Source organism: Suricata suricatta, chromosome 1, assembly GCF_006229205.1.
Source record: "Suricata suricatta isolate VVHF042 chromosome 1, meerkat_22Aug2017_6uvM2_HiC, whole genome shotgun sequence".
Classification (NCBI taxonomy): Eukaryota; Metazoa; Chordata; class Mammalia; order Carnivora; family Herpestidae; genus Suricata; species Suricata suricatta.
Window position 1 is genome coordinate 4,563,457 of NC_043700.1, and position 27,027 is coordinate 4,590,483.

At 40.4% G+C, this 27,027-nt stretch overlaps 1 long non-coding RNA gene across 4 annotated transcripts; it reads left to right on the forward strand.

The window, feature by feature from the left end:
- Positions 1-27,027, forward strand: LOC115288227. Of its 4 annotated transcripts, XR_003907118.1 has the most exons (8): positions 1-303; positions 11,924-12,115; positions 12,413-12,625; positions 14,476-14,591; positions 16,221-16,411; positions 25,467-25,618; positions 26,357-26,633; positions 26,845-27,027. It is a non-coding gene; the product is annotated as an uncharacterized LOC115288227 (long non-coding RNA). The 4 variants fall into 4 exon arrangements; XR_003906991.1 differs by having other exon boundaries at positions 26,357-27,027; XR_003907562.1 differs by having other exon boundaries at positions 16,224-16,411; positions 26,357-27,027.

The following is a 27,027-nucleotide window of genomic DNA, read 5'->3' on the forward strand; positions in this document are numbered from 1 at the left end:
AGCAGGCCTAGTCCTTAGAAGAGAAGCCTTTCCTACCAGCGCACACAGAGGCTCATGGTCTCTCCTGAGGCACCCATGATCGTTCTCCGTCTTTATATTTTTGGGCCTCTACAAATAGCCATCTCTGCCAAGATGGGCCGAGCACCCATGGACGTTTAAACGTCCGGAAACAACACAATGTGAGGGAATGATTGCGGATACATTAGTGGCTCTGCTCAATGGCTACCAAGACTGCTTCTAACAGAGCCTTCTCGGGAGCTGCCCATCTTTGTTTCTGAGGGCTCGAAACACTTCCACACTACGGTAAGGCTGGATGTGTAATTCTCCTTTATTGAAATCCTTCCTCTTTAAATATGTAGGTATATACACACATACATATATATGTAACACAGATACACACTTTTGCATCCGTATGGAAAGATATATGTATATATAATGGTTATATGATTTATACATACATATATATACTTATATATTATATATCATATATGTTAGTATATTTATACATAATGCATATTTCACATACCATATACATTTATAATTTATATATGTTATACTAGGGTACTTTTTAACGGAAAAGAAAAAAAAAGCTTATCATTCAAGAAAGATCCCAAATTAGGATTTTAAAGAAAATTAATAAAGAAGTCACTTACAGAGGTGGGGAATCATAATGGATTGTTCAGGTTCTTGGGGACCAGCAGCCGTGGAAGAAATTACTACCCTCTCTCACAGGGTCCAATGGATTGAACGGTTGTACCGGGGACAAAGGTCAGGTAGAATTCTGGAAGGAGTGTTCAGAGTGAAGGTAATACTCTAGGAAAAAGAAGAAGAAAGAATGCCCCAAACTCTCCCTCTACGAACCCTCTGTGCTCCTGATAGTATTTCCCATGGGTGTGCGTCAACAGAACCTCCAAAGGCAAAAGAGCCCAAAGGAAGAAGCATGTGCTTCAGCCCGACCCTTGAACTAGGGCCCAGGCCAACGTGTGGAAAGGAGAGGAGGACAGGGATAGAAAGTGGTGACTAACCAGGTCTGCTTCCTACAGTCAGCCAATATGGACCCAATTCTTCCAGATCAGATGGAGGTGTTAATATCGGCTTCATAGGGTAACTGTGAGGATTGAGTACGGAAAGCTACATTTTCTGAAGTCACAGGAAAAAGGGAATGAAAAAGCAAGAATCTGAAACCGAGATCCATGTGCAATCCCATGTCCCTGCTTTCTGAACAGGAACACAGTAGGAACCACACCACACTGGTGTCATCGTGCATGCTTGGTTCGTGAGGAGCAGTCTCTGAAGCCCTATAGGCTGGGATGTCCATACCCAAGGGACGTCCTGACCCAGACCTGATTTAGAAGAAAATATTACAGACTTCAACCTGATATTCTATATAGGATGAGACTTCTGAGGGTCATGAGAAGGAACAAGTCTTCTAGTGGGAGGGACAGGAAACATTAGAAGTAGAAGACAGATGAGACAGTGTAACTAGCCTCCACAATGTCCCCTAATGCTCACACCTGCTATTCACACCTTATGCATCTCTCCCAGAGTGGACCAAGAATAGTCTGTGTGACCAATAGAATGTGGCAGATAAGGTGGTTCACCATTTCAGAGATTAGGATACAAAAATAAACAAACAAGCAAAGCTTCTGCCAGGTTTTCTCTCTCGTTCGGATCACTAGCTCTGGGGGAAGCTGGCTGCCATCGTGAGCAGCCCTTATGGAAATAAACCATGACGGGTACGTGGTCTAGCCTGGGTGTGGATTCTAGTCCCAGTCGGGTCTCAGATTGTCACAGACCCAGCTGGCGGTCTCAGTAAGCGACTCTAGTCCAGAATCCTACGGTTACTCCCAGATTCTTGTCCTGACACTGTGTGAGTTCATGTTTGTTGGGTCCAGCTGCTAACTACTGGGGTAATGTGTTACGCAGCAGTTGATAACTAATATACTAATAGCTATACATACATGAGTGCCTTTCTAAAGGTAGTGAAAGGAAATTTCAGCTGCCATGCAGCACAGATGACCCAGAATTTGCTGTCTGAAGTTTATCAGTGTAACCACCAGCTAAAATAAAATATCAATACTCTTACATGTATAAGAAACACATGACATAAATAAATGTATATTGTATCATTTGCAATAGGAAAGATACAACCCAAAATTACACACACAGGAAGACAGAGGAAACTCTGATCCATTTTCAGAACCATCCCCAAGAGTCTAGGTATTGGAATAAACAGAAAAGGACCTTTAAGTGGTTATTAGTATTGTAGTCATATATAAAGAACACATAATGAATAAAACTCACAATGAATAAAACAGGAACTTTCAGCAGTTAAAAGAAAGCTATACGAAATAACATAGTCAAAATTCTAGAATAAAAATGAGTTTAAAATAAAAGAAGTTACACTCTGTGCTTAAAAGCAAATGAGACGTAGAAGAATTGATATATTTGAAAATAGCTTATCAAGAAAAACCTAAATGGAAGAACATACAGAAAAATGATTTGAAGACATAACAGAGCATCAAGGACATCTGTGACAAAATCCAGTTGGGGCCCCAGAAGGAGAGGAACATGAGGAAGGCCTACAGTATGGAAGCAATCATGTCCACCACCCAAACTGGGGGAGGGACACAAATCTTAAAGTTCAAACAGATAACTCCACGTCAAGAGGATAAAGAGAAAGAAAACCTGACTCAGCCCAGTCGCCGTCAACGTGCTGAAAGTCAAGCACGAAATGAAAACCATGGCCGCCGCCAGAGACAGCACGTTAGGCAGAGGAGAACAGTCTGAATGCAGGCTGATTTCTCATAGAAACACCAGAAACAATAGAACATCAACTTTAAAAGACCTGAAAGAAATACAAAATAAAGAGCTGCCAACACAGAATTCTATTTACATGGAAAATATCACTGCAGAATGAAGGCAAAATAAAGCACATTGAGTACATGAAAACTCAGAGAATTCACTGCCAGCAGCCCTTTGAGGTAAGAAGCTCTGAGGGGTGTGTGGCTGAAGGAGAGGATTTTGGATGGGCCAGAAGTGACCAGTACTGGGTGCATAAACATAAGGGCACACGCATAGGACCATTTTTTCTCTTCGGTTCTCTAGCGTACAAATTGTTATTTATTGTCTATTTTTTATTTAAGTTTATTTACTTATTTTGAGATAGGAGGGGCGAAGAGAGAGGGGGAGAGAGAGAGGATCCCAAGCAGACTCCACGCTATCAGCACAGAGCCCGATGTGGGGCTTGAACTCAGGAACTGGGAGATCATGACCTGAGCTGAAGTCAAGAGTCAGACGCTTAATGGACTGGGCCCCCAGGAGCCCTCAAATGATTATTTAAACAGACATTCTAACACTGAAATATGGCGATTATAACACAGGCAGATGCACCACATACAATTACCACCGTAAAGGTCCTAATAGAGTATACACAAACCTTCAGTGTTAAAATGTCTACTTTATGCAGAGCGCTGAAAGATTAACTCCAAGCAGTCTGTGAAAAGTTCATGAGTATCGTAATCCCTAGACTGACTACCGAAAGTATGTAAGGAGGGGCACCTGGGGGGCTCAGTCAGTCGAGTGTCTGACTGCGGCTCAGGTCCTGATCTCATGGTTCATGAGTTCGAGCCCCAGGTCAGGCTCTGTGCTGACACCTCAGAGCCTGGGGACTTTCTTCAGATTCTGTGTCTCCCTCTCTGTCTGACCCTCCCCTGCTCATGCTGTCTCTCTCTCTCTCTCTCTCTCTCTCTCTCTCTCTCTCTCTCTCTCAAAACAAATAAACATGAAAAGTTTTTAATAAAAAAAATGTAAGGAGTGATAGTTATAAAGCTAATAGATAAATAGATATCTGAAAATATTAAAATAATTGTTTATAAAGATTTTATTTTTTCAGTAATCTGCACACCCCGTGTGGGGCTTGAACTTGCACCTCGGGACCAAAAGTCCCATGCTGCACCAACTAACAAGCCAGCTAGGCACCCCTAAAATACTGTTTTAAAAGTCAGGAAAGCAGGAACAGAAGTGACAAGGGACAATGCTGTGTTTGATCGCAGTATTGCAGCTGTCTGTCTCTCTCTCTCTCCTGGCCTCTGTGACTGCCCAGTCGTTCTCGCCCGGGAAGTAACCGCAGGGATCTTTAGAAGATCCGTAAGGATGCATGTGTGCTGGGCTCTCTCTTGGAAACTCCTGGAAAACTCCACAAGGCAACTGAAGAGACTCTCAGAGCCTCGGGGAGATGTGGGCAAGGCAGGACTCACCATCACAGAAGCGGGCTCCTCCTCTGGGCCTCCGGGGAGGGACGCCCAGTTCCAGGAAGCATGTGAACGACCAAACCCAGCCCAGCACGGAAGAAGTAGGCACCCCTGCCTCTCTGTTCTCCTGCCCTGCATTCCGGGGCCTCCCCACACTGGTAAGACGGAAGCCAGAGAGCAGGGGGGTTGCAGGGATGCCGTCTGAGAGGCTGATACTCCCGGGGCACAGAGGCGGGCAGCAGAGCGTGGGCACAGGTGTGGAAGAGACGTCCATGCTACTCGGTGCACCCTCATCCCATCTCAGCTCACCAGGCCTGAGGCTGCCGGGAAGGAGGCTGACTGACATACCGATGCCGGTTGTTTGACATGGAGAAGTAGCTGGTTCTGCTCACTCTGGCAGGCCCTAAGTTGCTGGACGCTTAAATATCTTAGACTGAAGGCTGAGATGTACTGGAATACAGCTCAATTAAAGAATTTTCTCTGCCTAAAGTCTACAACTTTAATTTTCTTTCCGTTCCGGGCTGGAAACATCAAAGAGCAGTCCACACACGGCAACGGCCTACCGTTGTTTTGTCTGACTTCTATCCCAAAGCCAAAAGTTGGGTGGCCAGGAATTGACCGCGGCTGGCGACTTCACCAGGTATTTGCTGGGGCCAAAAGTCTCGGCACTGCTCTTCACCTTCTGACGCCTCCCCCCTGGCCTCTTCCGTAATCACCCCGCCAGACAGTAAGCCATCCGCCCTGGATGCTAAAACCCCGGTGCCAGAGACCATTCAATACGGTCTTTAGGGCTCTTAAGGATCAACTGAGTTAACGTATCTGAAACAAGTATAAAAGTGAAAATGGACGCATAGGCACATCCACGATCTCTTTTAATGAAAAAAGAGAGGAGCACAAACCCCTTATAGAAAGCAATTTCAAGCCTCCTGAATGGACAGAAATAAAAACATGTGATTCCCAAAGGACTGATAAGAAAGATGCTTTTCCAGTTATGACTCTGTTCGAGTGGAGCCTTTACGAAGATCAATGTTGAAATTTAATCTTGGTGTGTCTTCCCTGCCAGAAGGGAAATAAAACTGGATGGTCATTGGAGGCTTACACAATTATTTCATTAGGAAACATGATTTCACTGTATATTTTCAGCAGACTTATATCTGCCCATCTAAGTGCCACGCTTTGTGATAGGCACTGCCTTGTATACATGAGCCAGAGATGGTCTCCATAGATTGATCCCATGTTACCTAGTTCTTCACAGCAGCCAAAGACCCCTTATGCTCTAACCTGGTCATGCCAAACTTAAAATTTTGCACGTCCAGTGGTGTTAAATCCCGGATAAAGAGATCTTCAGCCACTTAGAACTAGTTGGGATACTTGGCAAAACTCCTGTTTCTACTGGGCGTAACTAAGAGAGTCTGTGGTTGTGCACATTCCAAGTCACTGTTGTCACTGAGACCCTGACACGGAGCTCGGCCATGGAGGTGAGGGTCATCTCCAACACCCCTCTTCTCCAGGAGCTCCCTTGCCCTCCTCCTTTTCTGGATGTTGGCCTCTAGCATAGAGCCTGAGGGCAGGTGCAGCCTGAAGGGACTTCCCCTTCCCGCAAACCAAATTCGCTAACCATTCGCTACAGCTCGCGTACGCTACTGCCACCTAGCGGTCACACCGTTTTCTTCAATCTGCGCAGGAATCCTTGAACCCCTGCACCCCAAGGATATGAAAGTAAACATCACAGGGCCCTTGCCCTCAAGTATCATACACGAGAGAGTAGGAGTGACCTGCATTTAAATATGACTTTCATAAAAAGTCAAGAAAAAGAAGACGCACGTCACTTCCATAACCAGTTTGAATAACATCGGAGCTCTTTCCAAGTCTCTTCTATTTATACACATGGCAGCCTTGGAGATAATTTCTCATCACACCCAGAAAACCTCCATGATCTTACGTCAGATCAGATACACTTCTGGCACGAGGCTGACGGGTCAGTAACATCCGTGTAATCCCGAAGTGTAGATGCAGAGATTAGGACTACAGATACTGACACTCAAAAATATTCTGAAAGTTGTCTAACTTTTAACAGAATAGATGCCTGATTTTATGACAATATGGGACGAGAAAACTTGGAAAACTGAACAAGTTGTATTTTTTCCCTGTATAGATGATGGTTACTTTCGTATCAAAAACCCCCTATTCAAAAATATATCTGGATTGACTTTTATTAGCTGGTGGCTTAAAAAACTCACATTTAAGACAGTCTAAAAACGATCTTAATTTTACTCTTTAAAGAATGCATATTGATTTATTTTTTTCTTTACTGTCTTCATTTGTAGTGAAAATAAAACCCTGATGCATCTTTCTCTTTGGAGAAATAGATACAATTGTAAGCAATGAGATGAGCTAATGGTGTGTTATCTAACTGCATCCATGTTTTTCAACATGTATATCTAAGAAGTACTTGGCTTCTGCATTAAAATAAAACATGTTTTACTACCATCTGAAGTGTCAATATGTGTACAACATTTTGAGAATTGTATAACTAATAAAGCTTTACTAAGTACTAATTCCATTATTTGCTTATGTGACCATATTCCATTATATGGAGAACCATAAGGAGCCTCTTTAGGTCCCATATTCTTTCCCTGAAGCTGTCAGAGGGGGCTCACTAGGGCGAGGTCTTACAGACAAATGCCACTTCTTGCCCTACTTGCTGGATCTTGGATATAAAAACTCAGGGAATTAAGTGGTTCTTCTAAATCATTAGAGCCCGCCAAAGAAGCAAAGCCATTGTGCATCCTATAGAATGCCATCGCTCTGTGCTAACATTCAAGGAAGGTTTCATTTGACAGAATTTGCCCAAACCACCCATTATTATTTAGATTTCACTAAATGTTGAAAATACACCATGGAGAGTCCTCAGATTTCCATAATTTTTTTAAATCTTAGTATTTTTATTTATTTAAAAATAAATAAACTTATAATAGTTAATTGTCAAATTGGTTTCCATATAACACCCAGTGCTTCTCCCCACAAGTGCCCCCCTCCATGAGCACCACTCCCTTCCCCCCACCCCCTTCAGCCCTCGGTTCGTTTTCAGTATTCAATAGTCTTTCATGATTTGTGTCCTTCACTCTACCCAGCTCTCTTTCCCCCTTCCCCTCACCCTGGTCCTCTGTTAGGTTTCTCCTGGTCTCCTGTTAGACCTATGAGTGCAAACATATAGTATCTGTCCTTCTCCACCTGACTTATTTCGCTGAGCATGACGCCCTCGAGAAAGAGAATCCCTAACAGGCTCCACAGAGTCAGCATAGAGCTTGATGTGGGGCCAGATTCATGGAACTGTGAGATCATGACCTGAGCCCATATCAAGAGTCATGTGCTTAACCAACTGAGCCACGCGGGCGTCCCCTGAAAATGTTTATATAAATTAAGGACTCACATACCACGATGCTGTTGGGAAGATCGGTGACAAGCAGGAAGAGGATGTCACTGGGGCTCACAAATGCACTGCTGAGGCGAAATCTGCACACAAGGGAAAAATCAATACAGCTCATCAGGCACTGCAAATGATTACGGAAGACAATCATCAGGAAACTGAAGAGCCAACTAACACCATGACAGGCTTCAAATAAGCCTTAGAAACGAGAAAGGCCTAAGTTTCTGCTTCCCTGAAAAGATCAGGCAATTACACCTTGCTCAAGACTAGAAGAACCGCCCCTAAACCTGTCAATGAGTAAGGACCAAGAGGATGCTTAACATTCCTGAGGTCAGGCCGTGGGGGCTGGGGACTATAGACGGCTGCTTAATGTTAGTTAGTTAACTAACTGCTTAATGTTAGTTAGCCCATCGCTCACCACTTGCCCTAGCACCAACCTCAAACGTCATGATTGGGTCCCGCCAAATGTAACGGACACCCTAGAGATTCCGAGTGGTTAAGGTTGTTACGAGGGACTGTTGTATGATTACGATTAGATCACTGTGCCGATATCATAATTTCCTGTAACCCCCCCTTTCCAAACCCCATAAAAACCCTGCTCAGCTGTTGTTCAGGGCTTTCGGCAGGGATCCACTGCGTTGGTGAGGTCTGGGAGCCCGAGCTTAAGCCCGAATGAACACCCTTTGCTTTTGCATACATGACTCGGTCTCCCCGGTGGTCTCCGGATTTTGGGGATATTGCAATCTGGACATAACAGAAATGTTTCTAAATCCAACAGCAGCCTGAGGGAAATGGAGGCAGACACAGCCATTTGTGTACAATGGGAGTCACAGTAAAGAAACAAAACAAAACAGAAGACAGTGGGTCCTGGGGATTTTGGGTAAAAGGATAAAACCTGAAAAGAATCCAGAACTGACCTTAAAACAAAATTTACAAGGGGAATGAAAAATGGATTGCTTGGACGTATTATAGATCTGCACAGCAGAAACACAGACCATGTAGCTTTTCAAACGTCCAAAAAGAATTAGGAATGGTTTAGTATATAATGTTTTTATGGATCAATTATGTCCTTTGGATTATTCTCAATAAGGATTTATATTTAATCATTTTCCAGCTTGATACAGTGCTTAAATAGACTGAAATTAAGATCAAAACATGCTGATTTATTTATGTCTTTTTGTTTTGTGTTTGCAGATTTTTATTTTATGACTTCATTGCCACTTAAAAATATATGCGATATTACTGTCAAGCAATATGGGAAATATGACTGTAGGAAGGTGAATCATTGGATAAGTTACAGCCATTTTTTATTATTAAATCCTTTCTAGAGCTTAGTAAACTAACTGCAGTGATCAAGATGTGATCTAACTTAAGCTAGATGTAATAAGTCCGTGATTACTCTCAAGTGCAGTGGCAAAATGAATCATTAAGAAGTTCATCCATAAGACTCTTCAATACAGAGAACAAACTGAGGGTTGCTGGAGGGGAGGTGGGTGAGAGGAAAGGCTGGATGGGGGATGGGCATTAAGGAGGGCACTTGTTGGGATGAGCACTGCGTGTTGTAAGTAAGTGATGAGTCACTGGGTTCTTCTCCTCAAAGCAAAATGATACTGTATGTTAACTAATGTGAATTTAAATAAATAACTTTTTTAAAATACATATATAATAACAAAGAGAGATAAAATACTTGACAAATGCAGAAGGACCCCGTAATGCAAAGAAAAGAGAAACAGGTAAAACAAACCCAAAACAAAATTTTGATGATTTATTTAAACCCAAATATATCAATAATTACCTTAAAAGTAAATAAACTCAGTACACTAAATAATCAAGACTTCAATATAGATTGATTTAAGAAACACGCCACACTGTATGCCTTTTAAAAGTGACAGGTCTTAAATACAGAGACACAGAAATGTTGAAAATAAACAAAAATGCCAAAAAAATTGCAATCTCCAATCATAATAAAGCTGGTGGGGCTATAATAATGTTAATGCAAATCAGACTATAAAACACAAAGCATGAACAGAAATACATAGGGACATTTTAGACAAAGCAAAGGAAATACACTAGACATAATATTTCTATATTTGTACACCACTGTGATATAGTTTCACGTGAGGCAAAACATAACAAACTAAAAAGAAAAATATAAATACGAAATTACAATGAGATGAGAACAAATTAACATCCTTCTCTTTGTAATAGAAAAAAAAGAAAAAAATAGAGCAAGAATTTTTAATTAGAAAATACACTTGACTTTATCGACTTAAAGATACCACTGAATTCAACACAAGCATAACCTATTTTGAGATGAATATGCATAGTTTTCACAAATGAATCATGTCCTGGGGAATAAATCAAGTCCTAGAAAATTTACAGTAATGGATTAAGACATAGCATGTTATCTGACCTCAGTGCAAATAAACTAGAAATCAGTAATAAAAATGCAATTAGTAATTGTCAATTTAGAAATTAAGCCATATACCCATAAATAATACAGTGGTTAATGAAGAAGTCAGGATAGATCAGGACAGATATAGAGAGCATATTAAATAAAATGATAATGACAATATGGCCTAAAATTACTAGTGGAAAGTAGCTGAAGTTATGCTTAAAGAAAAGATTGAGTGTTGAAAAGATATTTTGGATCATTAACAGTTTACCAAGGACTTTGAGGAAAATAGTAACTTAAACTTGAGGTCAGGAGAATGAGGTAAGTAACATATATAAAAATGAGGTTATTAAATAGAAAAAAGTGTAAAAATGAAAAGTAACTAGCAAAATATAATTTTCTAAAAATAAGTAGCAAAATATATAATAATCAAGAAAAAATAAGAAAACTCATAAAAAAATCCAGAGGAAAACAATCTGTTAATATACCATATATTAGAGACACATAAACAAGAGGAGATTATCAATTATATTTATGCCACAAGGTTTTCAAATTTAGTTGCAGACAGATTCCTAGAAAAAGCACAAATGAAAATGGACAAAGTAACAAATGTAACAACTGAGTAACCCAATAATCTGTGAAATGGACAATGCAGTTTAACTTCTTCTACAGGCATCGTGACTTCACTGCTAAATTCTTTCAAGTACTTTAGGAAGACATAATATCCGTTTTACATAAATGTTTCTAGAATATAGAAAAGGGATAATTATTTTTCAACTTACTTTATGAGAATTACCCAATTCTGCTGCCAAAATCTCACAATTATATTATAGAAATGAAAATTATAGGCCAGGTTGCTGATGAAGATAGGCACAAAGAAATATTAGCAAAACACTTCAACCACTTATAAAAAATACTTCATTAATTTGTTAATACCAAGTGGGTTTTAGTCACAGAAGATAGAACGGTATGAAATAATGAAATAATGAAAAGGCCACTGAAAATAGAAAATATCCAAAGGGCATATAAGGAAAAAGAATAATATATAGAATATAAATAGCACTCTTGTAAAACAACAATAAAAAGCAGCCAATCTACTAGAAAAGCAGGTTAAAGATTTATGCAGATATCACATGTACACATCCCTGTGTGTGGGTACAAACACACAACATCCAAATGATCAAGAGGACATGAAAAAGTGCTTCAAATCATTAATAATCAAGGACATACAATTAAAACCCAAATCTGATATCACCACAAACTCATCAGAACTGTGACATTTTAAAAAAAGAACATGGTAACACATCTCCATAAGGATATAGAGAAACCAGAGGGGTCATATAATGTCAGTGGATATGTAAACTGGTACAAGTACTATGCAGAGAAATTTTAGACACTGTGTCCTCATTCTGACTATATGATCATTGATGGCTAGTAGAAATGTGTGAGGAAATGCACCAAAGCCATTTACATGAATGTTCAGAACAGCATCGTTCAAAATAACCACAAACCATAAACAAATCAAATGTTCATCATTGTTATAATGGCAACAAATATTGTGGGATAGTCGTATAAAAGTGTAAAGGCTCTCACAAACACATAGAAGAAGGCAGAGTATGGAAGAAAAAACATAACAAAACAAATGGACGGAGTTACAAGTCAACTGCATAGTTATCCTTTGGAAGGTGGATGGGGTAATGGCAGGGAGAGATGTATGTAACGGTAACAAGGTAATGTTCTGGTAATTTACAATCTGCGTGTTGGTCATAGGGGTGTGTTCATTTCATGAAAATGTATAAGATGTGCTCTTGTAATTTATGAACTTTTTAATATATATTTCCACAGATGTATGTATTTCATGTGTGCATGTATATATTTAATGATATATCATTAACACAAGAACATAAGCATTGAGAAGGCAGAAGCCAAGAAAGCTTCCAATATTTCAACAAGAATGTCAACCAAACACTTTTCCACACTTTATATGAACCACACAGGTAAATTCTCTGAAGTGCATCCTCTCTCTATAATTTTGAGGTAAGATTTATGAGAACAAAGGGTGGTGATGTGTTGTTGATGCAAACAAATAAAAACACAATAAATAGACAGCCTGTGCTCATAACTAGCATAGTTTGATGCTAAAGAATGAATAATCTATTACTGAAATGGGCTATCCTTTCAAATGATATTTGAAGAAACATACGTGTATATGAACATGTTATATATTGTGTGTGTATGTAACTATCCATTAAGCTTTCTTTGTTTCGTTGCTTTTATGGGAAGAAATAATCTGGTGGCTTTGAGTTCTCTCACCCTATGGCTTTATCTTGAAAGGTTGAGAATATCATCAGGAGTCTCATCTTGAAAACAACTGGATGTTTGTATATGAAGGCTTTATTTCCTCTGCATTGACTAGATTCCTTAAAACTGTAAACAAAGGAGATGTTCACCCCACGTGCAATCTGCATAAATGAGAAAAAAGCAGATGGTGGTGAGAAACACCTAAGGCTGAAACTCTGGGTAGAAATGCAAGTTGCTTCCCACGAGGTACGCGTGGCTGCCTGCCTCTGGCCGTGGTGTCTCTTGAGCCTGAGGAGCAGGGAGGCCCTGGTCTTCCCCCAGGGGCCACACAAGGGGTCCCTTCCACTTATGCACCATTTGGAATCGTCATCCACACTGCTCTCAACACTCAGAGAACAGAGGGATAGAGAAAATGTTAGTACTTTTTTTAACACACATATGTTCCACGTGACTGAACTTGGTGGATCTTGACGGTGAGCTTTCTGTATTGAATTAAATCTAATAACTGTTGTTATGTGTTTTTTTTTATTTTGACAGAAAAAAGAACTTAATAAAAGTGTATCAGGGAGTAAAGAGAACAGGGAAGATACAATATCCTACTAAACTAGAGCAAAGGAGTCAATTGTATTGGTGACTCCTCACAACATAATAGACTTGCTACATGGTATATTTTACTTTTTTAAAAAATATGATAAACTATGTGGGGGTTTTTCCTCTTAGGAAGAGAACACTGGGATCTAGAATTATTAAATATATTGCCTAAGGTTAGAAAACCAATAAGTAGTAAGAGTGGGTTTCAAACCCAATTTTATTTCAAAGCCCTATTTTCTGCTATATCCCATTGACTTAAAGGTTAATGTATGACTGACTCCCTAACTCACTGAATGAGTGAATGAATGAATGAATGAAAAGTGAGGGAGTTCCTCACCTAGAAATAGGAATATTATGACTGGAAAGTTTTAGCACTTGTCATGTTGAGTCACTATATGAAACGTTTAAACATAACTTTATCCACATCATTTCCATTATATGATACATATTGGGCGCATCTTAGATTTTTATCCTACAGCTGGCCAGAATAACAAGACAAAGTAAAGTGACTCTGTATTGTCACTAAGGACACCTATGCACGAGGGAGAAAGAAGAGCCCAGAGCTCAAATCATGAAGATGTAGGTCAACCGGTATAATTGCTTCCTGGTCAGTTGTTGATTTAAAAGAACAAGATGCAAGAAAGAAAGTTCTGGACTGAACCTATCTCTTTACAGCCCCGGCAAGGGTTTACAAGACTTTCATAAAAATCACATTCACATATCTTTAACACAAAGAGAGAAACAAATCATTGTTCATTTGTCAGGAATACAAGATTTGACAGTTCTTCTACCATAGAATTAGGAGGATGGGATTACTCATAAATAATAACATGAAGCAATTTATTACTAAATCTGATCTGAAGGTAGAGTTTGGTTTCTTCAAACACTGAAAAGATAAATATGAATCAACATTGTCAGATACCTAGCAAAGTTCTTTCCAAGTATGCTTCTATTGTCATAAATAAAGTATTTTCAAAACTGCAACTGATAAAAATTATGTTTGGTTCAACATATTTTATTAAAATGTAAAACAAAAAATTGCAATCAAAGAGACTGGGAATGTTGACTTCTTTTATAAATAATTCTTTTTCTGTTCTTAAAACACTAATAGAAATTTAATTATATTCCCTGATTTAATGTTAAATATATAAATATCTTATATATGTGTTATATATATAATACATAATATATGCATATGTTATATACATCAAATTTATATATATACAAGCGTATATATGTTTAATTGTTATTGTGTGCAAAGGTCTTTGTTAAACCTTACTGTAAATTTCAAGATGGGTATAAAAGTATTCATGTCTTTAAGGTGCTGAATACCTCATTAGGGTATAATTAAATATCTTTGTGCATATAGATTGCTGATGAGTATTATATCACTGTGATTTGTGATTCAGGAAAAATATAAGATGTGCAAAATAAGATGTATTTGAATTGGCTTCCAAAACTACCCTCCAGTCAATGCTAACTCATATTTGCATGCATGGTTTCAGAAACTAAATATTCGGAAATATTAGTTACTGAGAATTCTGCCCTCATCCGATTTTCTGATTGGGCGTATCCAGAACAGGAATGATAACTACAATTTTTTACAATCCTGCCTCCCCTCGTAAGTCGTGGGTATCAGTATGAATTATGTGAATTGGGTATTTGGCTATGAAAATGCTGTGTTATAAACACCTCCACGGTCTTCATGGCTACAACATGCTTGTTTCTCATTCACAAGTGCTTAGCTAAGTGACAAAGTTATAACTAAACATGGCTGACCCTGCCTTCAAGTTTGCTCTGTGTGTAAACGAGTCACACTATCATACTCGACTGAAGTTCACATCTATGATTCCGTGCAGAAGTTCCGCATGGGTTTAAAGAGATGGCTGTTATGTAACTGCTGAGCAAACTTTTGGTATATTAAAAAAAACAGTAGAAATGTTTAGATATTCAAAACCATTATCACCTGCTAAAAATTGAGAGTCTAGCCTTTGGGAAAAGAAAAAATAATTCAGAATTTAAACAGACCACCCTCCCTCCCTGCCCTTGACCTTTCAAATGCATTTCTGCACTTTCCATGCAGAGAACTGGCTTCTACAATGAACACAGAAGCCCTAGTCAAGACAGGGTACTTAATGTGCTATAAGCAAAAGCCTTGTTGTTTGTAACTGGAAATTCCAAGCACACGGTAAGGACTGCAGTTTCCATTATTTTGGAGGATGGGAAGCACTTAAAGTACACTCAGACGCAGAGATAGCAGTCAGTAGAAGATTCTATCCTACGCCCGAAGAAGGCAGCTGGGAGAACAGAGGCTTTCTCTCTGCTCCTGGGAGAAAGATGTGGAGGTTAGACTGTATCTTCTAATACATTTTCTAGCTCAAACAGCAACTTTACCTATAAAAACTGCCTCCAATCTTCAAGGAACAGGTAGAATTGGGACTTAGAAAATAATTTACATACAATATACTCCACTCTTTTTTCCACCAGATACTCAAATTTAAATCTCAGAGTTTTAAAAAACATGTGTATATATGCCCCATGCAATATTTATACTAAAAATATATTTGTGAAACACAAAGAGAAACCTTCGTGATATTGGGCTAGGCAATGGTCCCTAGGATATCACACCAAAAGCACAAGCAATTAACAGCAAAATCGACAAGGAAGACTGTATCAGACTAGTATTCTTCTGCACATCGAAGGAGGCAATCAACAAAATGAAAACGCAACCTGCAGGATAGGAAACATGTATTGGCAAAGCATATACCCGATAAGGAGTTAACATATAGATATAGATATAGATATAGATATAGATATCGATATAGATATATATCAAACTGTTATAACTCAATAGGAGAAAATGCAGTAACCTGATCAAAAAAATGGACAAAGGGCTTACGTAGACATTTCTCCAAACAAGACACAAGATGGCCAAGAGGTACATGAAAAGATGCTCCATTTTACTAATCATCATAGAAATGCAAATCAAAACTGCAATGAAGTATCACTTCACTCCTATTAGGATGGCTGTCATCAAAACAAATAAAAGAAGTGCTATTGAAGTTGAAGAAAAATTGGAAGCCTGTGTGCTGTTAGAGGGAATGTAAAATGGTATGGCCCTGGTGGGAAACAGTACAGAGATTCCTCAAACAAATAAAAAATGAAATAACTATTAGTATTATCAATAACTATTAATAACTATGAATTAAAATCGGGATCTCTAACAGGTTTGTGTGCTCCATGTTCGCAGCAGTATCATTCATATAAGCAAGACAGAGAAACAACCCAAATGTCTATCAGCAGATGAATGGATAAACAAAATGTGAACACACAGTAGAGTATTATTCAGCCTGAAAAAGATGGAAACTCTCTTGTTTACGACAACGCGGATGGACACGCAAGACGTTATGCTGAATGAAATAAGCCAGTCCAGAGAGACAAGTACTGCATGATTTCACTCACATATGCCATCTACAATAGTCCAATTCATAAAACAGAGTGGGGTGGTGGTTGCCAAGGACGGGGGGAGATGGGGGTGAGGAGCTGCTTTTCAGCCAGAATCAAGTTTCAGTTACGATAGACGAGTACATTTCTACTGTACAGCATCTCCAGTTAATAATTGTAATACCAAACATTAATTTTCATTAAATAGTATTTATTTTACTTTATTTTTATTAAATATTATTTATTAATATTAAATATTAAATATTTATTAAGAGGGTAGATCTTATATAAAGTTTATTAAGAGGGTAGATCTTATGTAAAGTATTCTTACCACAATAAAAAAATAGGCTGAAAAATTATGTTTACTATGTCATTAGCTATGTAACCAGAAATTAACCCATCCAACCTATGTTAACATATAATTAAAATATGGTCACCAACATGTTCATTATAATGTGGTTAGGTGAAGAGAACTAAGAAATTCCTTTTTCTTTAAAAACTTTTTTTTGGGGGGGCACCTGGGTGGCTCAGTCGGTTAAGCGTCTGGCTTCAGCTCAGGTCATGATCTCACGGTCGTGGGTTCGAGCCCCGCGTCGGGCTCTGTGCTGACAGCTCAGAGCCTGGAGCCTGCTTCAGATTCTGTATCTCTCTTTCTCTGATCCTCCCCTGCTCGTGCTATCTCTCACTGTCTCTCAAAAATAAATTAAAAACTTCTAAAAAAAAAAAAGCATAGTTCTTAAAAAAATAAAAAATAAAAGCGTTTTTTTTTGCATTTTAATATATTCCCATTGTTGATAAAAAGCATTTATTACCTTTAGGATTCATAAAAATATTTATAAATAAAAGCATGTCCAAAAATGGCTTTTGTGAAATTATAAATGACCAGCTCTTGTAGACTCTTCTTAGTTGTATTAATAAATAGTGTATCAGCTGGCACCCTTCAGGCTGGGCCCTGGGACTGATCCAGGGTCACCCGACTTCTCAGCACCGCAGTCTTCCCAGTGCTCGGAAGAGTCCTCTTGAATCTTTCCCTGGCTTCTCTTCCTCTGCTTTCTCTTCTCCCAAGGGCACCTTCCTTTCATGTCCCACCTCTGCCCTCTTTGCTTTCATTTACAACAGACTCTTGGGAAATCACCTCCGTCCCCACGCCACAACCAACGCGGAGAGCACTGAGAGATGGTGTGGCTACCGCAGCGCCTCCAAGGTGGGTCTCTCAATGCCCCATGAGCCTCGCCCGACCATGAACACAACAGTCCTAACCGAACTGGATTTGCTCCACAGCCAGCTTCGGGCAGGGTCTGTGGAATACTCTGAGTCATAGAATAAGAATACAGAACAGGCACTCAGTTGAAACCAGTAAGGGAATATTTATTGAGCACTTATTTACCATAGACCGAATTAACTAAAAAGTGACAAAAAGCACAGAAAATATCATTTTGCTGTGGTGGGTCACCGTTAATCCTCGTTTTCTATTCACACAATTCAAGCATTTACTGATTTCGTTCTACCCTAATTAAGATATTGCTCACATCTTTGACTCATAGTTTAATATGGATGACCTTTTCATATGCTCTCTCTGTGGAAATAGCTTTTTTGCTTGACCATCGGTCTCTTCATTCACTTGGTAAAATTAACCCTGAATTACATCCCTGTTTCCAAGAGAATTCACTTACTGAATATTTACTGTATGTCAGACTCCTATGCTAGAGACAATATTATGAATAAGACAGAATTGATCACTGCCTCAGATTTTATAATTTTATTCATTGTATTTCTGAACTGTTACATTTTTGAAATAAGTTCTTGAAGACATACTTATAAAATTGTCAAACACATACCTAGGATAATATGGACAATTCATAATTTCAGGATCCCATAGAAATTCTATCTAAAGATCAAACCAAGAAAAATCTCTTAATCATGGAAAAATCTTAGAAAAATCACTAAATTATTATATGTCAATTTCAAATATTAATTAATCAAATGGCTTTAAATGTGCTTCTTGCCATTTAGAGTCAAAACTGAAGACTAATAATGATCTGTTTGAATTTCATATTGATGTATATTTTTTAAGTTTTCTACAGAAACCTCAGTCTCAAAATGTTCAGTTTTTTCATTTGGAATTAAAAATATCCATAGTGAAAGCAAAAATGGCCATCTCCCCTCTCTCCCTTTCTCTCTCTCACACACACACATCTACATATAAAATTTCTATTTATCATCACTATAATGAGTCAGCTAAACTAATTTTCTATCAAAGGACAACCATAAAATGAATACATTGGTTTCAAATGCTCTGGTTGAAAGTGTTTAGTAAATAAACCAGTATACATTGAACTAATATTTAATATTAGTTATATTAATATATTAATAATTTGCTTTCTGCAGAACTCCCCAAGCTAACTCAGGGATCCTTGAAGAACTTTTCACTTTCCGTTGACTCATCTTTACTACATTAATCCCAAAGAAGTGACTGTTGCACAAATGTCAACTTCATTCAAAGGCAGCAGAAATGAACAGGCTTATTAAACACAGACATAAGTTTTTACAATTCCAAAAGCTGTTTGTGGGTATCTCAGAAAGCTCTAGGCTTAGTGTTTAACTAGAGGCTTACCAAGACTCACAAGCAGTCTATAATTAAATAACAAAGAATCCAACCCTCAAAAAGAGAAGACTTGCTGGGGATATTTTCATTTCCTGAGGCTTTAAAACAACAACATCAAAACCCCCCACAAAACAAACAAAACTATTTACATCATCCAGTCTGACTTACTTAAACTAAAGACTAGGTCTGTCCTGCTCCCAGATGCTAATTTGCATATAGCACTTGTTTTTAGGCAGGTATCAGAAAAAACATGCTTTCTTGTCTTCTCCCCAGACTGGTTTTCAGAATACTGTTTTGTTTTGTCTTGTTTTCCTGAGAGGCCAGGTCACAGAGCTTTATAAAGTAAGCAGGCACAAAAAAGCCCAGACTTTTATTCCTGGCCCGAAAAGTGACTCATGGGGTCCTCTTAGAGACCTTATTTGTCCTGGAAGTCCGTGGTCCCAAAAATCAGCCCCGCGGTGTGGGATGACAGGGGCGCCTTCAGACACGGCCGGTTCAGCCTGGGTACTCGCTCTGCAAGGCTTCCAGAAGACGGGGCACGCGCTTCTAGTAAATGTCAACCTGACAAACGAGTGATGTCTTGCAGTGTGAGTGGTAAGCGACACCAAATGTCGCAGGATCACAACTGAGCTGAGGGTTCTCTCTCTCTGATTTTTCAGAATGCTGGAAGGTGCCCACAACTGGCGCTAGTGTATTTTTGTCACTTCAAAGCGCCTATAGACAGTCCTTTGCTTTTCCATCCAAGAGTGAGCTCAGGAAAGCTTTGCTTCCTTCTAGATCAGGCTCTGGCAGATAGAGACCCTTTCCTCTGCTGCCTTGTTGCCAGTTACATTATACACAGTCCATGACGAGAGTTTACTAATACCGCACTATAGTCAGCATCCGTGGGAGCGTAGCCGTCGGCAGCCATGCAGGGCAAGGTTCCACTGAGCCAACAGACAGCAGTGATTCCGTTCGTGATCCCACAAGACATCCTACACAATGACCTTCCTCTCTCCTGTTTCCTTTATACCGGCCATGAAGGTTTTCAAAGGGAATTGCAGGTTCATTTGTGTATCTTTCTTTATAGTTTGTATTTTCCGTGTTATGTTGTATTGTGTTACAGTATTGTAATCATTTTTATATGAGTATTTTTGGGTTGTGGACAAATCATCCGAGTTTCCACCATTTCTTAGGGGAAATTCACTTTGACACACAAGTGCTTTGGATTACAAGCTTGTTTGCAGAACAGATTTGCTCGCAAACCAAGGTCTTCTGGTATTTCCTTTGGACTCTGGCTCATCCACAGGACGCACCTAGAAGCTGCTTGGACAGCTCGAGCATCCCACTTCCTGATTACTTCTTACAGTGATTAGACCTACACAAGATAACGTTAAAAATATGGAGCCACTGATGTGAACCAGGCATTAAAAATGTAATTATGGCAAAATGGCCAGAAGTAGATAAATGAAACAAATATAAAAGTGAATGTGTTTTATTTTTGTGTACCTGGCACCTAGTTATAGCTATAACAGTGACTTGTTTCTCAATAAATAAAAAGAAACTAATAAAATAAATTATTTAGAAGGAAGATAAGATTTAATAACAAATTATTATTGCAAAAGTTGTCTTACATATTTCATCTGAAATATTCATTTTAAAAATAGCAGTAATTTTTAGAATTTAAATATTATGTAAACTGAGCCTCAAAGCAAAGCACACAGATGAGCACACACACATACACAATTTTTTTTAATAAAAAAAATTAGAAGAGGTGCCTGGTTGGCTCAGTTAGTTGAGCATCCGACTTTGGCTCAGGTCATGATCTCACAGTTTGTGGGTTCAAGCCCCACATCGGGCTCTGTGCTGACAGCTCAGAGCCTGGAGCCTGCGTCAGATTCTGTGTCTCCCTCTCTCTCTGTCCTTCCTCTGCTCACTGTCTCTCTCTTTCTCTCTCTCTCAAAAATAAATAAAACATTAAAAAATTAAAAAAAGAGAAAATAGAAGATGATGACATACACTTTCAACCAGATTTTTCTGATATGGGAGAGAATATTCTTTCCCTATACTACATTATGTACATCATTATTCAAAGAGATTATTAAAATTTAATTATTTTTTAACTTTAAAAATGTCTTTGCATTTTTGATGCTATCCTTCATAATCTGTAAACTACAAAAAGATCAATTTGCCAAGGAAACGAGCAGTTATGCATATATCCAATATTTGGAGTGCTGACCCTTGGATTATACATACTCCTGGGCTCACACAGCCCTATAGAACCAATGCTATATCACTCCACTCGAATTTCAAATTTCTAAATCACTGCTAAGTGTGTACACAGCAGTGCTGAATCATTTCAACTTGCAGAAGGTAAGAAGACCATGAGATCTACCAACAAAAAGCATAAAAGGCTCAATCCTAAAGTTGCTGATATCTAAGCAACAAAAGTCTAAAATTGTTTATTTCCAAGCACTAAGAGATACAGTCCCCTCATGTCCCACCCAGGTTCACAGGCCTACTGTGGCAGCGAGAGCAGGATCCCTGAGCTGACGTGACTCTTCAGCAATCACCTTAAATCTTTATCTTTTTCAAGTAATCTCTACACCCAATGTAGGGCTCAAGCTCACAACCCCAAGATCCAGGGTTGTATGCTCTTCCAACTGAGCCAGCCAGGAGCCCTTCTTAAATCTTTATCTTTATGCAATCAATTTTATCATGAACCTAGGGAGTTCTACTCTGCAACCACAGTCTAAGGCTTAACAAGTCAAAAGAAATGACAGAATACCTATGGGTACCTGGGTGCCTCAGTGGGTTAAGCATCTGATTTCAGCTCAGGTCATGTGAGGTCTGCATTGGGCTCTGTGTTGACAACTCAGAGCATGGAGCCTGCTTTGGATTCTGTGTCTCCCTCCCTCTCTCCCTCCTCCCTCCTCCCTCTCTCTCCCTCTTTAAAAAAAAAAAAACATTATAAAAAAAAGAAATAATAGAATGCATAAAAGTGTTTGTGAGATAAAAATATTAGGGCTGGCTTTAAGCAAAAATCAACATAATGTACAATGGATGGGTTTTGGTTTCAGAGTAGAAAAGACCATCCAAATTAAACATTTTGAGGAGACTTGGGAGAAAACAGTGACTGAACTGTTAAATCATGCAAAGTGCGGCTGTACAGAAGAAAGCTCATTTGCTTAAACCCAGAACCTGAATCACTTTGCAGTTCTGTAACACTGGTCAAGCTACTTCCTGGTGTTAATTTCCTATTTGGAAAGTGGGAGATTGATTTAGGTGACCTGAAAAACCTCTAGTAACACTGATGTTTCATATTTAATAGGAGGTCAAAAAGTGTCAGAAGAGCAAAGTTAAAATGTGTAACGGTCACACAAATGTCAGAATCTTTATAGTTAAAACAGATACTTTGGAATGCTAATTTGTCTCACTGACAATTTACAAATTTGGGTTGGAGAAATTGGTTGGTTGAAGAAAGAGAGATTACAGTAAGGACACAACGTGCTTCTGTTCAGATAAGCAGGACGGAGGAAAGCCTAGACGAATGTGGTGTAGCTTCAAGAAAGAGCTACAATTTAAAGGGTTATTAACAAAATAAATGCATTTGACAGTGAAACACTGTTGCCCAAAGTACTACCCATAAGTAAACATACTGGAGACCAACTGAGTGTAAAACAGCTAGACATATTTCAAGATTAAAAAAAAAAAGAAAAAGAAATACATAATTAATGTTGTAATTAGTGAGGGTTTGCATGCCCCCACCTGGGTTGGTGAATTTATTATGTAATCTACTCAAACGTTAGAGCAACTCAAACAAGAATTATACTGAGCTGAACCAGATTAAATATTTGGTGTTGGAGCTCACTGAAATTTACACACAATTACCAACCTGCAAGAAAACCAACTCTAACTGGACAGATAAGATGCAAGTATTAAATTAAAAAATAATAAAAGTGAATCATAGTAAAGATGTCCTGGGACATTTTGGTATGGATTTCTTGAGCCACGTGCTGAGTGCCTGCACTGACTTTCGGAGAGAAGTCACAGGGCCTGCATGCTGCCAGCGGACACCGGTGGTGGCCTCCGGATACGGACAATCGGACCCCTGCCCTGGTCCCCTGTTGGCTCCAGGAATGTTCCACTCCAAGCATCCAGCAACCAAGTGTGTGCTGGACACTCAGACTGCTGGACCCCACCTGCCTGTACAGAGGGGAGCTGGGGTGCCCCCCTCCCGCGGCCTCTACCAATTGCTTACAGATGCAGAGACATCACATTCCATGTTCCTTCCTAATGATCTGAATATTTTGTTTTGTTTTATAGCTCCTTTATATAGATATAATTTATTGTCAACTTGGCTAACAGACAGTGTGTCGGGTGCTCTTGGTTTTGGGGGTGGATTCCCGAGGTTCATCACTGACGACACCCAGTGCTTTGAGTAAGTGCAAGGTATCACCTACGTGGGCAGGTGTTCTTGCCAGAATTAAGCCAACTTTCCACGAACTGTGTGTAATTTTATCTCCTTGTCTGCCTGTCTCTGCTTCCCTGACCCCCTTCCTCACATCTCTACTGGCTTCTCCTACGAAATCTTCCTAATAATTGCCTTTCACAAGCAAGTGTGCTATAGGGTTTCCTTCAGGGGACCGTATGATACCTTCCAAATATACATTTTTGCGGGGAGGGAGGAGAACAGGTGAGAACACGCACCACTGAAAACCATAATCTACTGCTTCTATTGGCCGGACGCAGCCATGTGACAAGGTTCCAGAAAATGACACAGAAGAGGACCCTGTTGGCTCATGAAAGGGAAATTCTGCTTTCCCAATATAGGGGTTGTCCTTTTCTCCCTAAAGCACCCTCCTTTTTCCTGCTTGGTGTATCTGCCTGGGGCTCAGGCAAAGGAGCCAATGGGTGATTACGAAGACCAAAGGATCTCACAGATGATCACAGAGCCGAAGACGAGAGGAACACAGCCCAGTGCTCAGCGCCGCTGAGGATTCTGGGGGCCATCGCCTCATGCCGAGACAGCCTGCCTGCAGACACCTGCTAAGGCCACGCAAGTAAGACTGTTTTTAAAAGCTGCAGACGATTCTGTTTCCATGCCAGGGAATACAATCTCTCACTGGCACTGTGCTGATGGAAACAGAGGACTCCAGGACACTTTTTGGTTTTTCCAATGGATAAAAATGATGTTTTCCATTTCTTCAATGGAAAAGGAAAGACCCAACTCCATTGATATGGGCTGGGCTGGGACTACACTGAAGGAACCTTCAGGAAATCAGCTAGAGGTTGGTTGCAGCCTGGCCTCCGGGACCCTCTTGAACTGCCCTCCCCCGAATTAGCAACAGGCATTTTCACCACCTCTGAAGACCCTCACAGTCAATCGAAATCAGAAAGACGAGAGGTGAATCTCAGCCCACATCTCACGAGGTGACTGACCTTGAGCAACTGTGCTATGTTCTATCAATTGCAAATGGTATAAAACATCTCCTCCCACAAAGGCTGGCTGTAGGGGTTAAATGTAAAGTGCTTAGTCTGTGTCAGGCACAGGGTGTTAATTTTAGAGGAAATTAAGTTCATTAATTTGAATTTACTTCAATTCAGGATTCTGATTAGAGCAAAAAGACAGGTTTGGGGATGTAATGAGAATCTATTTCAAGGAAAAATTTAAACCTATAAGATGTCAGAAAATTCAACATGTATTAATGTTTATATACTGATACATTGGGGTCTTTCAAAGCCTTACATCAATCTGTAAATATTCCAATAAAAAGCAATATTTTAAAGTTTATTTAATTTGAAAGAGAGAGAGAGAGAAAGAGAGAGAGAGACAGACAGACAGACAGAGACAGGGAGAGAGAATCCGAAGCAGGCTCAGCGATGTCAGCACAGAGCCCAACATGGGCCTTGATCCCATGAAACATGAGCTCATGACCTAAGCTGGATACTTAAAAGAGCCACCCAGGCACCCCCAAAAAGCAATATTTTAGAAGACCTGCGCTGACATCTGGCTGACAGTAGGGTCCTGGCCAGGGAAAGAGAAACTCCCGTTTCACCAGGAGATCAACGGTGCTGAGAACGTACCCAGAGGCATGCGGTTGGGCGTTTCCGTCGTGAACACGTGTGTCTCCAGATTAATATCAGCATTCTTAGAGCCCCCCCCAGAGGCAGTCCTTTGCTATTTGTTTGTGGTAACACTTTTGCGTATCTTGACTCAAATGTAAAATCCTTTCTCACTACTTATCTCAATCCCTCATGAGAGGGAGAGGGGAATATTTCTGCGACACTGATGCTCGCACCGGCCCTGGTGACTAATGATTCCTAAACACAGCTCCTGTGCCTCACTGTGCAGACTTGCATTTAGTCAGTGGCTCTGAGATCTTCCCCTGATGATCTACACTAAGTGTTTGGGCTAAATTATGAAAACAAACATTATTTACAAAAATTACTTACATGTTTTAACAGCTACCCCTGATGTGCCTGGAGATGGAGGCAGACTCATCTCCAGGGAAGAGGCTCACAAATTTTGACCTATGGAGCCATGACAGGTGACTGCAAGGGACCGTACATAACGTGTTCAGGAAGACCTATGCCCGTCTGGCTCCCAGCTCCCCAAGGTGAGGTTCTTAAAAGACACATCTTCCTCCTGAAAGAGGGTCTCAGTGATGGAAAACCAGAGGGCCAGGTGTGAGCCTTTGTTCATCAGGTTCATTATCCAAGCTCACTGATTGCAAGTCAATGGCAAACAGGTGATTCACAGGAAGAGCAGAGATGTGATTAACATGCGAATGCACAGAAATCTCCCAGCAGCTCCATGCCTGGCCTATAGTATCAGCTCAATAAAAGCTAAGTAGTAGGATTATGTACGAAATCCTAATATGGTTTTAATATTAAACAGAAAAAAAAACAGGGCAGAAACTAAAAAAGACACACCTGAATTAAGCAAAGATGAAGGGAGCTGGGGAAAATTTGACAAAGGAACGTTGTAAGGAAGAACGAGTTACAAAAACCTGCAGTCCTAGGGCGGCTCAGTTTCCGGAGACAGGCGTCCTCTGAGGCGTGGGCTCCCTCTGCTAGGCCGGTGGAGGTGGAGACGCGGTCCCGAAGGAACCTGCGTCCAGGGCCCTCCTTCCCACTCGTGGGCTCCCCAACCGCCTCCCCGGTGCCGCAGGGACACAGCACAACCGCAGGTCACGCACCTGGCACCAGTCGCCTGATGTGGTTTCTGCAGGCCAGGCGGTGGTTGGCGGGGTCCTGGGCTCCAATCTGGGGACCCAAAGACGAGCCCCCTGGGAGCCCCTCCTGCTTGGCGGGGACGTCTCAAGTCTGCACTGTGGCCATGACCTTTCCTACAGGTGCCGTTGACCCCACTTCTGCTTTCCTGACGCCGCTCTCACAGGGGGCCTTTAGCTAAAGCACCTCGCAGAGGACTGCCCCATGCTAACCCTCACCTGACACGGGTCAGACGCACCCGGCTGCTTGTGTGGACTGCTCTGGAGGGAGAATGCAGCCCGGGGAGGAAGGGAAACAGCTGCGAGGAAGAGCAGGGAACGCGGTAGGAGAGGGCCTCCTCCTGGCAGGTGCGCAGCCAGGCCCATCACCAAACCACCAAGAATCGTGGTGAGGCCCGAGGTAAGGAGGATGGGTGGAGGCGGCACGAGGTGCCTGAGATTTACAGGTGGAGCCCTGCCCCCTGAGACTGTAGGAAATCAGGAAACGCTGAAATTGGAAATTATCGCCTTCACATTTTTGGAATGCGCTTTCCACGTCGGGACACCGGGAATGTTGTATTTCTGCACCTTTTTCTGGCACGTAATCACTTTCCCTGGTAACTTTGTTTTAGACACTCAAGTTACAATGGATTCCAAGGACACCGCACATTGCCAATAACCGTCCTGTTGAACTATTTTATGGGACAATAATCTGGCATCCTGGTGGTGAGAGCCAGGCATCAACCTCACAGTTAATTCACTGGGGAGGTGTATTATTGCTTCATAAAACATCACTGCGGTATTACTAGGAATAA